Consider the following 6230-nt stretch of genomic DNA (forward strand, 5'->3'; position numbering starts at 1 on the left):
TGGGGGCACCCACAGAGAAGGCCCTCCCCCTGGGGGTCGCCAGCCGACACTGCTTGGCCGACGGCACCCTGAGGAGGCCCGCTCTGTGGGAGCGTACCGGTCTGTGAGAGGGAATCTGTGGCAGAAGGCGGTCTCGGAGATATCCAGGTCCGATGCCATGGAGCGCTTTAAAGGTGGTAACTAACACCTTAAAGCGCACTCGGAAGGCCACTGGTAACCAGTTCAGCTCGCGCAGCAGCGGTGTTACGTGGGAGCGACGAGTCCCTCCCAACACCGCCCGCGCGGCCGCATCTCACTCATAACTTTGTCTACTTATTCTGGTGCTGTCCTCTATCTTCCACTAAGTATCTCATCTTTCCCAAACTCTGGTGTGCCTGAGATGGAGCTCTTTTGTTGTGCTATCTTTCACAACTGTTTATTCTTGGGTTTCTCTTTTATATGTTTGTTGTATCTGGATGAAGAATTTGTGGTCCTTACATTTTTGCTGGAAAATAAAAAATTTCTCAGCCAGCCAGAAATCAATAGAGACAGCTTCCAGAAGCATACATTCTTCAGCCTCTAGAGCAGTGGGAAAGGGAGGGGCAGGCACCTTTATGCATGCATGCACACAAACGCAAATGTGGCTGCGTGTGTGTGTACACAAACAGGGCCATGAGCATGTGCGCTTCTCAAATGGAGCTGCTAGCGCTGGAGTGTGGCTCGCAGCTCGGCTAGCACCGGCAAAAGACACACAGCTCAGCTAGCACCAGCAAGAGGCTTGCGGATCAGCTTGAGGTTCACAGCTTGGCTAGCGCCAGTGCAAGGCTCATGGCTCGGCTAGTGCTGGCGCAAGGAAGGCCAGCACACTAGTCAGCCACTCATGTGGCTTGGTAGCCAAGAAGCCACGGCCCGGTAGTGGGCCGCAGCCCATAGGTTGGGGACCTCTGCTCTAGAGGGACACAGTTTTTTTGGTTTTCTTTTTTAGATGTTTAAAATCCTGCCTTTATAAATAACTCAAGATAGAGAACATAACTAATACTCCTTCCTTCTCCTGTTTTCTCCCAACAGTCCTATGAGGTGAGTTGGGTTGAGACAGAGTGACTGGCCCAAAGTCACCCAGCCAACTTTCGTGGCTAAGGCAGAACTAAAACTCACAGTCTCCTGGTTTCTAGTCCCCTTAATGAGTAGGCCAAGCTGGCTCTCAAAAAAAAAGGTAAAAAAGAAGACAAAATATAAAATGGTTCCTCAAATATTAAAATAGAACTCTTGGGCATGGCTATTACCAAAATGCTGATATTAAATAAGAACAAATAATATTGCTTTTGCATATGTATAAAACATTTTAGTACTAATTAATTTTAGTGGAAAAAAGCTTTATAGTCTGTGATACTTTACAGGGAATACAAAAAAAATAGCTCTGATTTGGAAAATGCATATCATAGTTAATTTAAACTTTCAGGGATGCTTTTAGAGACCGAGTGCCCAAACTGCAACCCAAAACCCACTTATGCATTGTCGGGTGCTGGGTGGGTGTGGCCCATTGGGTGGGCGTGGCTGTGGTGATAACGGCAGACTGGGTGGGACTAAAAAGTTCAATCAATCAATTCCAACTTTGCAAGATCTTTTTTTTCCCACGAGAAGTTAAAATTGATTGATTGATTGAACCTTTTTTTTTTTGCACATGGAGGCGGAGGCCTAAAGCGAAAAGGTTTTATAAAACCCAGCTGAAGGCCTAGGACTGGGGCGACGGTGCACATGCCCACAGAGGAGGCTCTGAGTGCCGCCTCTGGCACCCATGCCATAGGTTCGCCACCACTGCTATAGAGTTTTAACATTTAAACATTTAAATCAATGTAATCAATAAAGATTTCAGTATTTCATGGAACAGTCTCCAATGCATGCTAGGGACAGCTTAGTGCAGGGGTGTCAAACTGCCAGCCCACAGGCTGGATGCATCATAGCGAAACCGCACCCACCCCATTGCTGGCAAAGGTAAAAAAGTCACAATCATGTCACATGATGTTGCGAGTTTGATACCCCTAGCTTAGTGGAAGAGCACAGGTTTTATATAGAAAAGGCCCCCAATGCAGCTTTTGTTGGTTCTATTAACATGAAGGTAATGTGAGGCACCTGATACCCTGGAGAGATATTTCCAAAAAGAATACTGGGATAGATAAACAAATAGTTTCCCTGAGTATTAATGCAATCCTTAGTCATCTAACTTCAGTTATTCAAACTTACACTGACAAAATAAAATAGAATCAATGTTTCAAACTGAAACTCTTCATACATAAGAGTGCATCAATTGATGTAGCCATTTTTTAAAAATCAGGGTGCAAGTGTCTGTGAGTAACCAGTGGTAATTATTACCATTGGGCAGGTGGAGCAACCACTACATCCAGAACTACATGATTTCAAGAATCCAAAACCTCCGTATTTGGGTCCTTTAAAGTTCCTTTTCATCTTCCTTTGCTTTTCTCAGATTGGGATGCTAGATTTTGATTGTGGGACTGAAGAAATGATGGCACAGATTAAAAAGTGTGCAACTAAGGCAGAATATCAGCAAATAGCCCAAGCCTGCAAAGATGAAGTGAGGAAAGCTAAGGCTCAAAAAGAACTAAACCTTGTGACAAAAGCTTCTTTCAACATGTAAAAAACAAGAAAAAAAGTGAAGGAAATGATTGGTCCATTAATGGGAGAAAGTGGCAAGAAGGTGACAAGCAACAGGAAGAAAGCAGAACTATTTAACTGGTTTTTTGCATCTGACTTTACACAAATGGAAAAAACAATCCAACCTATCAAAAATAGTACTGTAAAAAAACAGATTAGAAACACAAGTTAAGATAGGCAAGAAAATGGTAAGTGAGCACCTGTCCACCCTGGACGAGTTCAGATCACCAGGACCAGATGGATTACACCCCAAGGTTCTAAATGAACTGGCAGATGTGATCTCAGAACCACTGAACTATATCTTTCAAAGACCCTGGAGCACTGGGGAACTACCAGAGGACTGGAAAAGAGCTAAAGCAGTTCCATCTTCAAAAAAAGGGGGAAAAATGGATCCAGGAAACTACAGACCTATCAGCCTGCCCTCAATATCTGGAAAGATTCTGGAAAAGATAGCAACAAATCAGCAAATACCTAGAGGTAAACAAAGTCTTAACCAAAAGCCAACATGGGTTTGTCAAAAACAGATCATGCCAGACAAATCTCATTGCATTCTTTGACTAGGTGACAAAATTAGTGCACCAGAGGAATGCTGTGGATATAATTTACTTGGACTTCAGTAAGGCATTTGATAAAGTAGATCACAACCTACTACTTGATAAGACAGAACAATGTGACCTGATAGCAGTGTTCCCATATCTCAGGGGCTGCCACAAAGAAGAGGGAGTCAAGCTATTCTCCAAAGCACCTGAAGGCAGGACAAGAAGCAATGGATGGAAACTAACCAAAGAGAGAAGCAACCTAGAACTAAGGAGAAATTTCCTGACAGTTAGAACAATTAATCAGTGGAACAACCTGCTTCCAGAAGTTGTAAATGCTCCAGCCCTGGAAGTTTTTAAGAAGAGACTGGACAGCCATTTGTCTGAAAGAGGGGGTTGGACTAGAAGACCTCCAAGGTCCCTTCCCGCTCTATTGTTATTATTATGCATATACTTTTTCACTATTTATAGTTCCTTCTGCTCCAATGATGAGAACATAGAAATATATGTTGTACACATTTTGTTAAGTCTTCAAGAAGGTATGAGGCTCTGAAAAGCCATAATCAGGCATTAAAAATTTATATACCATATGAAAAAGAAAATATACAGGATATAAGGTTATGAGTGGAGGTGCCTCAGGGCTGCCCCTGATCTCCACACTGTTTGAGAATCTAGGAAGGATGGTCTGTCTTTGTAGAGATGCACATGGTTAGAGTCCTCCCACTGTTATGGAAGATTATTCTAAGTGTGTTCAGCTGAATGCAAAAAGAATCATCCTTCAGCACCCTTTCCAGGGACAGCAGAATCTTGATGGCCAAAGACACTTGTGGTTTATGTTTATTAACCTTCCTCAAGTTGAAAAGGGGTATTTTTTAAGGCCAGGCATAATGAGCTACCATTGGCATTATCAGATTTATTAAAATCTCATTTTCATAACATACCTGCACATGTTACTGTGGGGAAAAAAGAAAATGTCCAACATGCGTTATTTCTGTGGAATTTCTATAAGGATCTGGGCAGAGTTTACGGTATATATGGCTCTTTCTACAAGGCCTTCCAGGAAGGAAGGGAAAAGATTACACAATCTTCTTCTCTAAGCAATCATGCTATCACCAATACAGTAGCCAAATTTTGTTTGACTGAAGTAGAAATATAGCAAGAATTAGTTTAATAGTGATAACCTTTCCACCCCAAACACATTTGATTACTTTTCTTTTTGTTGTTTTATTTTTCTTGGCATTGCTGGTCTTTTATCATAACACATTTTGATTTGATTCATTCTGTGTAGGAAATTGGATCTGGTATAATCAGAGATCCTGGATCAAAGCAGGAGCATCTCATTTGATGGATTCTCCACATTTTATTTCTAAATACGTTCTGTACTAGGGCTGTTCTTTCACACAATTTCTTTTGTTGTCTCTGGAGGAACATTTCTCTGAATGACCATTAATTCATACTTTTCAGCTTTTGGTTATCTACAACAAACTTCACACATGTGAGGTCTTAGAACACCAGAAAAGCTGGTTTTATAGTTATTCTTGCTACCTTTAATTTAGCCACTACTTTTTCATGCGCTTGAAATGTCCTTCTAATTGACACTATAACTATGATGTCAACTTCATAAACTTTGTATTTCTTGTCCTGATCCAGTAAGATCCAGTTCATTAACCTCTGAAAAGTAACAATGCTTCCATGCAAACCAAGGACCATTCTGGTAAGCTGATATAGCTCTTGGCTAGTTACAAAAACTGTTTTTTTTCCTCTCGAGTTCCATTTCTAGGTGTCTAAAAGTACCCTTTTGTTAAATCCAAGGTAGATTAGTATTTACGTAGCTCCATGAAGTTTGCCTTGCAAGTCATTCATTCTTGGCAGCTATCAAATTGTGCCCTCCTGATTAGTTCAACCATGATCCATGGAAAATCTAACTTGGATAAAAATGAAAGCTCATGGAGTCGCTGAAGTAAACTAAGGAATGTTTTAAAAACAACCACTAATTTTGCAGTGACTGAATATCACTTGTTTCTAGGGGCAAATAAATGTGTTCTCAGCTGGGAAACCAGAGAAAAGTACAGTAAGAGACTCAGTATGCAAACATGTATTTGAGCACTCTGTGAATAAGTGAACAGGATAATAGAAATAAGCTGGGCATAACAGTAGGATACAATTAGCATAAAGACTTTTATCTTTGTAGGAATAAAGCCTTATTTGTTATGTTCAAGGATAAGGATACCACAGCATGGGTGAAATACCATTCTGCTCACCTTTCCTACTTGAGTCTGTACTATCCAAAAAGCCATGACAATGTAAAGGAACTTAGAGATGACCTAAAAAGTATGAAAGCAACATTAAGGAGGGACTTGCACAAAAAATTACATAGTCCTGAGATTGCAGCAAATGTGAGAAAGAAATTTCAAATAACCCTGCCTTGATTAAATTTAATATAAGAAGGGACCATCTTTCAAGATTCTATTACTATGCTCTCAACAATGGAATCATTATTCCAGAAATCCCTGTGGTATCTGTTTTTTGACCTGGGCAACCTTGCTTGGGTGACAAACACAGAAGTAACATTTATACATCTGTCATGATTAGACTTGCACAGACAAACATAGAGAAAACACACCATGATTAGATCTTCTGAAAGAAGTATATGTTCATCCAATGTTAATTCATTACACAGAAGAAATACTGATGTCTCCTATATTTACTCCCAGTAAAAGAATTGAAAAAAAAATCCCTATGGTTTGCATGGTTTTGATATCATACAGATTTGCACAAAGCTCACAGTGAGCTTCTAAGATTGTTTTAATTATATTTACAAACTTAAACATTTGTGAATTAAGGAACAAGGTTTTTTTTTCCAATTTGCAGAAAAAAGTTGAGTTAATCAATTTCAAGACACCAACTAACAATCCTGTGGCAACAGAGACTAAGTTATTATAGCCTAGATTTTATGGATTCGCACCCACTTTTTCAAATACACGGAATATGGTATTGACTGAGAAGTAAATAGAGAGAGAAATGAATAGTAATGGAGAAAGATAT

Source organism: Protobothrops mucrosquamatus, unplaced genomic scaffold, assembly GCF_001527695.2.
Source record: "Protobothrops mucrosquamatus isolate PMUCROS unplaced genomic scaffold, P.Mucros_1.0 scaffold2373, whole genome shotgun sequence".
NCBI lineage: Eukaryota > Metazoa > Chordata > Lepidosauria > Squamata > Viperidae > Protobothrops > Protobothrops mucrosquamatus.